General features: G+C 36.2%; 1 long non-coding RNA gene across 1 annotated transcript in view; it reads right to left on the bottom strand.

Annotated features, from left to right (window-relative positions):
- Positions 1–579: 579 nt before the first annotated feature.
- Positions 580–9,942, bottom strand: part of LOC309615374 — a 169,563-nt gene continuing 160,200 nt past the window's right edge. The window contains exon 2 of the long non-coding RNA XR_014236781.1: positions 580–3,804. This is a non-coding gene — a long non-coding RNA (uncharacterized lncRNA). The remainder of the gene's footprint in view (positions 3,805–9,942) is intronic.

Here is a 9,942-nt window from a genome sequence, read left to right as displayed (position 1 = left end):
TGAAGGCGGTCAAAAGGTACAAACCTTCAGTTACAAGATAAGTAGGTACTAGGGATGTGATGTACTACATGATAAAGACAATTAACAATGCTGTACATTATATATGAAACCTAAGAGTTCTTATCACAAGGAAAATATTTTTTTTTTCTGCTTAATGCTGTATGTATATGAGATGATGGATGGTCACTAAACTTACTGTGGCAATCATTCCATGATGTATGCAAGTCAAAACATTATGCTGTACATCTTAAACTTATACAGTGCTATATGTCAATTATATCTCAATAAATCTGGAAGGAAAAAAGAGAAATGTTCATTAAAATAACACATAAATTTCTTCTGTTTTTTTTGTGATGATTTTGTCATTACAGACTGTACAACTGAATTACTGCCAATTTTTTTTCCTTTTTAGACGTTGTCTCAAATTGTACTAGTGACTTTTTTTCCTCCATGTTTTAACCTTTTATACATTCACTGCTCTAACTTTTTATATATATTCCCCCTTTCCTCCTTTACCCCTTTTTCCTTTTTTCCATCAAATGATATAATTTCACTAAATGTTTGATATTTTTGAAAGCCTAAATTTTTTAAATTAATTAATTAATTAATTAATTATGGCTGTGTTGGGTCTTCGTTTCTGTGCGAGGGCTTTCTCTAGTTGTGGCAAGCAGGGGCCACTCTTCATCGCGGTGCGCGGGCCTCTCACTATCGTGGCCTCTCTTGTTGCGGAGCCCAGGCTCCAGACGCGCAGGCTCAGTAGTTGTGGTTCATGGGCCCAGCTGCTCCGCGGCATGTGGGATCTTCCCAGACCAGGGCTCGAACCCGCGTCCCCTGCATTGGCAGGCAGATTCTCAACCACTGCGCCACCAGGGAAGCCCTGAAAGCCTAAATTTGATTAAGATCTTTTTTTCAGCTAATAGTAATCCTTTACTTTTACACAATGATTTAGCGTTAACAAAAGGTTATCATAATTGTACCATTTAGGATTCAAAACAAACTTGTGAAATAGATAGAAAAGACATTTGACTTCAGTAACAGCTCAGGAGCCAAGATGTAGTTTATAGTATCAGAAAAGGGGCAAATCCAGACCATCAGTCATATAAAGAGAAATACAACTGCCAGTCACATGCTTTGTAAACTCTACCAAATAGAACCAGTTAAGGGAAGAGCAATACAACTATTAATAATTTTATTTTTTTTAAAAAGTCACCTCAGTGAAAAGTATTCAAACATAAAGTGTTGGAAACTCTGCACTGAAAACTCAAGATAAAACTTTGCTTGAAGACTGGAAAATCAAAACGTCAAAGAGAACATATATAGCAAACAATAAAGGGAATGCTAACACACAAACTATATCATCCGAGGTAACTGAGGATTTGTCCCAAGATGAAGGAACTGCAAATCAATAGAAATTCCACGAGATTCAACAAAGCAGTACATTTTCACAAAGGATGACTTTATAAAAACCTTACAAAATGATGCAAAGGATCTAAAAGTCAGAAACTAGATAAAAGCACTAGAAAAAAAGAAAGAAGCTCAAATACTCTGAAATAATAGCTCAATTTATGCCCTTCAAAACAACCCCTAACAATTGGGAAGTGTCAGTACTGAGGACTTACAGCATTCGACAGATTCTTCTCAACTAAGTCATAGTCTGATTGTGGCCAGCAATTGCAATTAGGAAGGGAGAGAGGGAGGAAAGGAAGAAGGGTGGGGAGCCAGTGAAAGAACGAAAAACATGGAAAGAAGGGAGGAAGGGAGGGAGGAAGGGAGGGAGAGGGAAGGAAAGGAGCTAACCTATGGCCAAAAGAGAACAGCTTAATGATTAGGAAATCAAATGGCACCACACCACCTCTCGCTGAAAATGAATGAGGTAAAAGCAGATCTCAAAGACAAGGATTTATGTGAGGAAAAGACAGTGGGAACAGTAAAAGGCTTTCCTAATGACACCAAAACTAGAAATCATTCTTGGCAAGAGCATGTCTAAATAAGCCCATTTTCGTCTCACGGTATCCTGTTGAGACCACTTAAAGAGTACATCACAATAAATGCCCTCCACAACTGAGACGGCCCTTAGCCTTGTGGGAGTCAATCACTGGTACGCCTTGGAACCCCCATAATCAATGTAATTCCAGGCTGTGTGTCTTTACAGTGGCCATTAATATATCACTGGCATGTTGAGATAGTTAGGATCTGTTTGCTACAGGAACCACTGTCTAAGAGCTAGTACACTTATGTTCAATTCAAGTAAACCTTGGTGACATAGGAAAAGGATCCAATAACATTCAACCAAAATTCTAAAGCAAGTTCTACAAGCAGTCTATCATTTATGGAAGAATCAAGTACTTGACAAATCAAAGTATTCTCCCTTTAAGTAAACCTAAATAAATAATGTGTTGTGACCAGGGCTCCACATATCAAAGGTAATGTGAACTGAAGTAATTAGTAAAAAATATAATGTCACTTTTGGCTTCAATTTTTCAGCTTTCTTTGGTCATAAAAGTGACTTAGGACAATAATTATGCTGTTATTTCAGTAAAAATACAGCTCTCTAAGGAAATTTGCAAACTTTTTAAAGAGAAGTTGTTCTGTTTGGAAGTAGAGCATTGATCAAAATTGTAACGTGAAGTAAAATTTTAACTTTTTAAGAATCAGGATTAAAATAAACTCAGTTTCATTAATATGAGGATATTAAAAAGTTAGATTTTACCCAGGTGATGGTTGAAGTGTAATTTTATTCTCAGATTCTCAAGGGTTATCTGTGTAGCATTTCTATTTCTCTGAGAACCATTCACATTTCTACCTAAAAATCTTTCTCTCATATAAATTTCATGAATTTATTATGTTGATCCAAACAAAGCTTTCACTTTACCCTTCAATAGCCAGTACTTCTCTTAATGATTACAGATACTAAGAACTCAGTTTTGGTATGGTCATTGTTTTTGTTTTCCATTTACAAATGTGGTGCAGGCTCCAATTTCAGGATAGATTCTAAACATGGAGTTAAATTATAGTTCTCAACTCTGGTGCACACCAGAATCACCTGGGAGCTTTAAAATATATACCCAGGTTCCATACCAAAGATTCAGTTAATTATAACCAGTCTCCAGAAAAATCTGAGCATCAATAGTTCTTGAACTTCTTCAAATGAGTTTCGATTGTGTCTAGGATTGAGAAAGACTGGTTAAGGAAACCGAAAGCAACAAGTCCCTTTTTTCCTACAATGATAATCACCATAATAGGAATATTTCAGTCTGGAAAAATTAGAACTCAGGGCACTATATTGTTTAAGTCTTAAAAAGCATAAGACTAGAAAGGAGCATGCCATTGTAAAAAGACAGTTATTCATATATTACTCTAAAATTTTCAATATGTAAAATAACTCTTGGTAGATTCAGAATTAATTGGTATAGACCTAGTATGGAGAGGCTGAACACAGCTAGCTCTGAACAAAATTGTGAAATGGACAAAACAGGTCTTCCGTGTGTTACTCTTCCCCTTCTTCTCTCTCCATCCTGTTCCCTCTGAATTTTCAATACTAGGCTCACCCCATAAGGCTTCTCTAGGAAGCTAAGGTCACAGCAAAATAATTCCGAAAGATAATACAAATGACTCCTTCTTTGGAGTCAATTTTTTATTGTTTAACACACACCTGATAACATGATGACAATAGCCACGCAAACAAACAGAAGTCTGATGAACAAAAATACATTACTAGATGAAATAGTTGTGCTTACCTTTAAATGTGGACATATATCTTTCCTGCCGTACTACATCCATAAGTTTCCTGGATGATTTTCTTGGCTACAAAAGGAAAAAACATCTCTTTAGTTTTTAAATAAGGCAATAAAATGTGTTTGAAATTTGGCTGTGCCACTTTATGACCCTAGGAAAGAAACTTTTCTAAGCTTCAACTGTAGAATGATGAAATAATAAAATATAAACATTAGACAGAATAAGGCATCCAATACAGATGAAAAATTTCAGTAAGTATTAACTGTTATTATGAAAAAACTATTTGAAGTTTCAACATTTTCTTAAGAAAACATTCTTTCATCTCAAGATTATTTATATGCCTTGTTTTTTCAAAGCACTTTAACTGCTATAATTTCATATTATACTTGGAGAAGACAGTCACTGGAGACACGATAGCAATTTTTAAAAATCATATTAGACATGTGGGTGAAGTTTTAGGGCATTGCTTATCAAAGAATCTCATCAGAATCACCTGGAAACTCTTTAAAATACAAATTCCTGTGCCACCCACAGATCAATCCAATGTGAATCTCATGGGGACCTTAAGCTGCTGAAGCAATTCTTATGCACAGTAAGGTTTGAGAATGGATTCTTTAGGAAGACACTTCACAACGTACAGAAGATTGTTTACACTCAGAACTGTTCATAGACAAAGGAGTTATCTTGCAAGGGTTTCCTGTCTCTGGAGAGCAGAATGGCCATTTGGTGCAAAAGCTAGGGAACATCTTTAAACATAGGAAGGGTAACCAACCCATGGGAGCTAGGGTTAAGTTCCCTTCCAATCCAGAAATTCAATTCCAAACAAATTTTTATAAAGCACCAATTATGAAACAGAAACTTCCATAAACATTTCACATAATTCATTTAACCAGTCTGCAAAAGAGTTTTTATCTAAGGAAAACAAATTCACAGAAGTTACATTTTGTCCAAGAAGGGATCCAAATCTCAGCTTCTCATTCCAAATAGAGGATACTTTTCACCACTCTAACTCCTCTGGGCATAAAAACACTTCCTCTCTTGACTTTCCTGTTTCTCCTTAATAATCCCATCCACTCAGTCTCAAGGCCACCTGTTGTTATCCAACACGTCTCAGAGATATGATTATATCATTGCTGTGTCTTCCTCAGCCCCGTTTTTAATCAATATCCTATTGATTTCACTTCCAAAACTGTCCTCTGTATTTCCTTCTCTTCTGTCTTCCCAATCCCATGACTCCAGACCAAGTTCTATTATTGTATGAGCATCTTCCCCAGCCAATCCATTTTATTCATAGCCACTAAATTAACTTTCATAATGAAAAATCTAGAGTATGTTACTTCCTTGATTAAATATATGAAATACTCTCCCTTCCTACCAAAAAAAAAAAAAAAAAAAAAAAACCAGTCTGACATTTTTAACTAAATGAGTGTTTAAAGATTTTATATGAGAGCTTCCATCTGTGTGGGCAGCTTTGTTTTACACTATTCCTTTTCACCTACCATGATTTCCAACCAAACGGAACAATAGTTCTCTTGTGAACACAGCTCTGATTTTCTGGCCTCTTTTTGATTCCTCAGGTTGGGGGTCACCTGTCTGGTTACACCTCCCAGGCAAATGGGAGTTAGGATATCTGGTGTCCCAGATTTTTAGAAGCAGATTCTGCAGGGCAAGGTGGGGAATCAGGCAATATAATACAAGAGGCAATGTTTTGAGAAGAAAGGTCACCAAACTTTAGATGGAATATTGTCAATCTGAATGAGTTAAGCAGAAATAGAAAATTCCTGTAGTGACAAATGGGACAGTAACCTAAGCTAGAAGAGAATAAATAAGTGGGGGAGAGAGGGAAAAACATGGAGAAATTCCCCAAGTCAAATCCTAGGACTCTTCATAGACTCATTTGATCTCAAGCTGGGTGGGAAGAAAGATGTTCACATTGCTATTGTTCTTGTTTAGCCTGAACTTCTTTAATCCTGCCAATTTCTTAACAGTGATCTCATACCTATTAGTCATAACCTTTAGCACAGATTACCACCAGGGCGACTTCTCAGTAGATCCCATGAAAATGATCATTCCTTCCTCTGAGTTCCCATGACCTGCTGTTCTTATTTTTGTGACACATTGGATTCCTCCTATTTTATCATAAGCTTTTTGAGGACAGGAATCCTTTCATTGTCACTGTCGACTCTGCCCGAGCGGGTCTGGCTGTTAGTTATCCAAGAACCTTTCCCTGTTTGTGTATGTGTGTGTTCTGCCTCTTCCCTCCTCCTCAGCATTCCCATTCACCAATGAAGAAAATTAGGTCAATGAATACTAACTGATATGTCCAGGGAAATAATCACTGTGGAATTTGTCTTGCCTGATCATTCTGTACTAAAGGACTCTCTTTTACTCAGTCTCTTATAAAGCTGTATTATTTCACCAAAAATGGAGCAATTTTGGAGTGACTTTTCCAAGGAATTAGGATAGTCAATCGACCTGAGTATATGAGGAATTTATAGGAACTGTAAGAAATATGAAAGAAATTCTGCTTGTGAAAACCAACAGCTACAGTAACATAAACCTTATAAAAATTTTAAAACATGCGTAAAATATTTTCAGCCCTACATCTTGTCAGCTAGTCTGCATCTAAAACCAAATGCTGGAAACCTGCTTTGCCTTTTGCTTCCTCATTTTTGCCTCATGGTTTCTAAAACCCCGTGACAAATCTAGTGGTCTCTCTCTCTCCAGGAGCAAAAGCAAACCTAATTCTCTTCTCTCTATTGTTCTCTTGGTTTAGTCATCCATCAGCTACAGATTTGCTCTTCTTTCCTTCTCATCTATAGAATATTTTTTCATGAAGCAGTCCCACCATCCAATAAATCCATTTGTATTGGTTGGTTCTGCTTACCTAAGGAGTGAATCATCAGTTGGTTTCTGAGGTTCAGAATCAGCAGTGCCTCCGTATTATCTGTAGTAGATGAAGTGATGGTGCTAGAGGCAGACTGAGTGAACCAAGAAGGCAGGGAGAACTGCTCTAATCTTGCTGTGATTATAAAAGCATTGCTACTAAGGAAAGGTGCAGGACAAGATGAAGAATAACAGTGCTAATATTTTGGAAGTGGATTTAATTTCGTCTAGGTCAGCTTTCCTAAGGTATACATTTGTGAATATGTTTTTTAAAAATAAGGATTCCATTGTGAGATAATTTTAGCAAGCTGTATCATGCTGCATATGCTAGAAAAATTGCAATGCACATATTTTACATATTAAAAGCTTTCAGTGATTAACATTGTTTAATGCAGGATTCCTCAAATATAATCGACTGTAGAACTCCCTTTCTGATAAATGTCTGATGTATATGCTCCAAGGAACACACCTTGGAAAATGCTAATCTAATTTGTTCATATGTTTACATTATTGGATCAGGTAGATCATATCCAGACTCTTATATCCAAACTGTTCCCATATGTCCTTGTGATGACTAAATGACATCTCAAACTAAACGTGGTCCAAACAAACTCCCTCCACTCCCAAACCTGCCTTTCTCAGTCTTTTCTATATGAGTTGTTGGCGAACCAGTATGATTAGTTGCTAAGTCTAAACATCTTGGAGTTATCTTAGCAAATCTTATCATTGGCACATTCAAAATATATCAGCCTCTTACCATCTACAATTGCTACTACTCTTATTTCTATGCTATCATCATTTCTCACCTGGATTATCCCAATAGCTTTTGAATAGATCTTTTTGTTTTCATTGCATCCCTTCAAGTCTACTTTTAACACAGCAGCAGACCAATCCTGTAAGAATGTAAGTTAAAGGGTGTCCCTCCTCTGCTCGAAACCTTCCAACAACTTCCATCTCAGTGAAAGTAAAAGTCACAGACCTTACAATGGCTTCCAATGCCTTCAAGATGTCTGCCACCCTCTCCCAGCCCTGTCCTCTGACTTGATTATTTACCATCCCCTGCCCATGTGCTTCAATTATCCTGACCTCTTCATAATTCTTCTACCCCACAGGCTGCCCTATCCCAGAGCCTCACATCTTCTCTGTCTAGAACACCTGTCACCCACATACCAGTTCGGTTATCTCCCTCACATTTTAAAAATCTTTATTCAAACATAATGTTATAAGTGAAGCCTTCTTTGGCCACCTTCTTTAGTATTGCAACCTGCCCCAGGGCACCCTTCCCATGTCCTTGCTGCTTTTTTTCTTCACAGCATTTACCATCTGCTAACACATTGCATCACTGGCTTACTTAGTGTGTTTATTGGTTCTCTCCCTCCTTAAAAGGTAAGCTTCAAGAGGGCAGAATTTGTGCCTGTTTCATTCAGTGTCTTGTGTGTAGCAGATACTCATTCCATGTTTGTTGAAAGTTTATTTACTTAAGTTTTAATAAAATGGGTAATCCTACAAATTTAAAACATGTTTGACAGTGAGATTCATGTTATATTGTCTAGAATAGACATTGACAGGCAAGAAAGTATTATAATTTATTTTATTAATTAACAATGTAGAGCAAACAGGACTGGATTAGGGATAAACTTATCCTGGTTTTTGGGCTCAGTTCTGCCAGTAAAACTTTGTGGCTTTTGAACTTCTGTCTCCTCTTTTGAAATGTAAGAGTAATAAAACTGAGTTTCTCAGGGTAGATGTGGGAACAAAATGAGACAATGAATTAATTTATATTTTCATTCAAGTGTAACAGGCATCATTCAAGGCATTAATGTGAAAGCATTTTGTAAATGCAGAAAGCCCAGGGTAAATATAAGGACATGTTCTTTTCAATAACAAAAAATTTTGTTGAGTGATTTTGAACAGCAATGCATTTAAAAACTGATCATAAATTACATACACATTGTTGCTTCAACTGTAAAAGTTGGAATCAAAACATTTATTAGTGAAATCTTATGTACTTTTTGAAAATACTCTGGAAACCAGAAAACTTAAAACTACAAAAACAAGCGATTTGGAGATGTTTTACCCACCAAAATAAAGTTTTAATAAATTGGCAACTTCTAAAAAATTAAACCTCAAGCTTAACTTAAAAACCAACACACATTACTACTGCACAACACAACGATAAAATAAGCTCGTGGAGCTCTTGAACCGAAAAATCTGAATTTCCATAGATCTACCTTATTAAAAAAGCATCAGATCCATGCCCTAAATCATGTAGCTATGGGAAGTTTCCCATGGGATGTGCATCTGGCCCATTATCTTCAGACTGCATACTGAATCAGAAAGACTTCTGATGGTGGCAAAATGAGACCATCTTTAGCCCTTCCCCCGCTTTTGTCTTATTTGGGTCAAACAAGATGGATATCAGAAGTACACAATCTTCAGTTTTGTCTGAAAATCAACTCAAGTGAATACATTTTGCTTCACTGGCTTCCATTATTGTTATGACAGGAAATAACTTTAATGAGATTTGAAACAACGCTTTAAGGGACTATATTAAAATTGAGCTGGCTGATTCTTTTTCATTTACAATAACATTTTATACATTAGGGATATGTCTGTCTATAACACTCTTTAATTTATTATTTACATGGAAAAATGGAAAATTTTAAGGTCTTTAACCAAAATATTAAGGTCCAGAATTGAATGTGAAAAAAGCCCTGTGTGATATTCACACTTGAATTCAAATAAAAATTTTCAACAATTTTTAAATTTATATAGTATGGAGACATTGGATCCACTCTTTGAGGTATCACATTACATGAGGTCATTAATTAAATCTTTAAAAATCATTTGTGAAAGTTGCCACTCAATTCATTAAACAAAGTGAAAACGATATACAGGAAAAATTAATATCCTGAAATACCTTTTTTAAAAGGCAAATTAGCAGCTACCAAAATATTCACAAAGGAGCCACCTATAAACCAGACGAAGAGGGTTTGAAGTGCTTTATTATGTAGCTGGAGAAATGATACAGTTTTGTAAAGGGAGGATTAATTTTTTAAGTCCCCATTTATACTTTAAATACTAAGAAGGCTTTAAACAGGGCAATGATCATTTATCACCTTCCTTAGACTTCAGGTATTTGATGTAATCTAGTGTGTTGTCACATTACCGTGTAGGTGCTCAGTAAAAAGTAATGGAACTGAGTTGAATTTTATGGCTTCTTGGAAAAGAGCAGTTTGACTGTAGACCATGAAGTGCTATTCTTTGAACAGGACAGATTTCCTGTTCTTTCCTCCATTTTGGTGACCGTGTTGAGAAAAA

Source organism: Balaenoptera borealis (assembly GCF_965194805.1).
Source record: "Balaenoptera borealis genome assembly, chromosome: 17".
NCBI lineage: Eukaryota > Metazoa > Chordata > Mammalia > Artiodactyla > Balaenopteridae > Balaenoptera > Balaenoptera borealis.
Note: the sequence above shows the minus strand (reverse complement) of the source record. Positions and strands in the feature narration are given on the sequence as shown.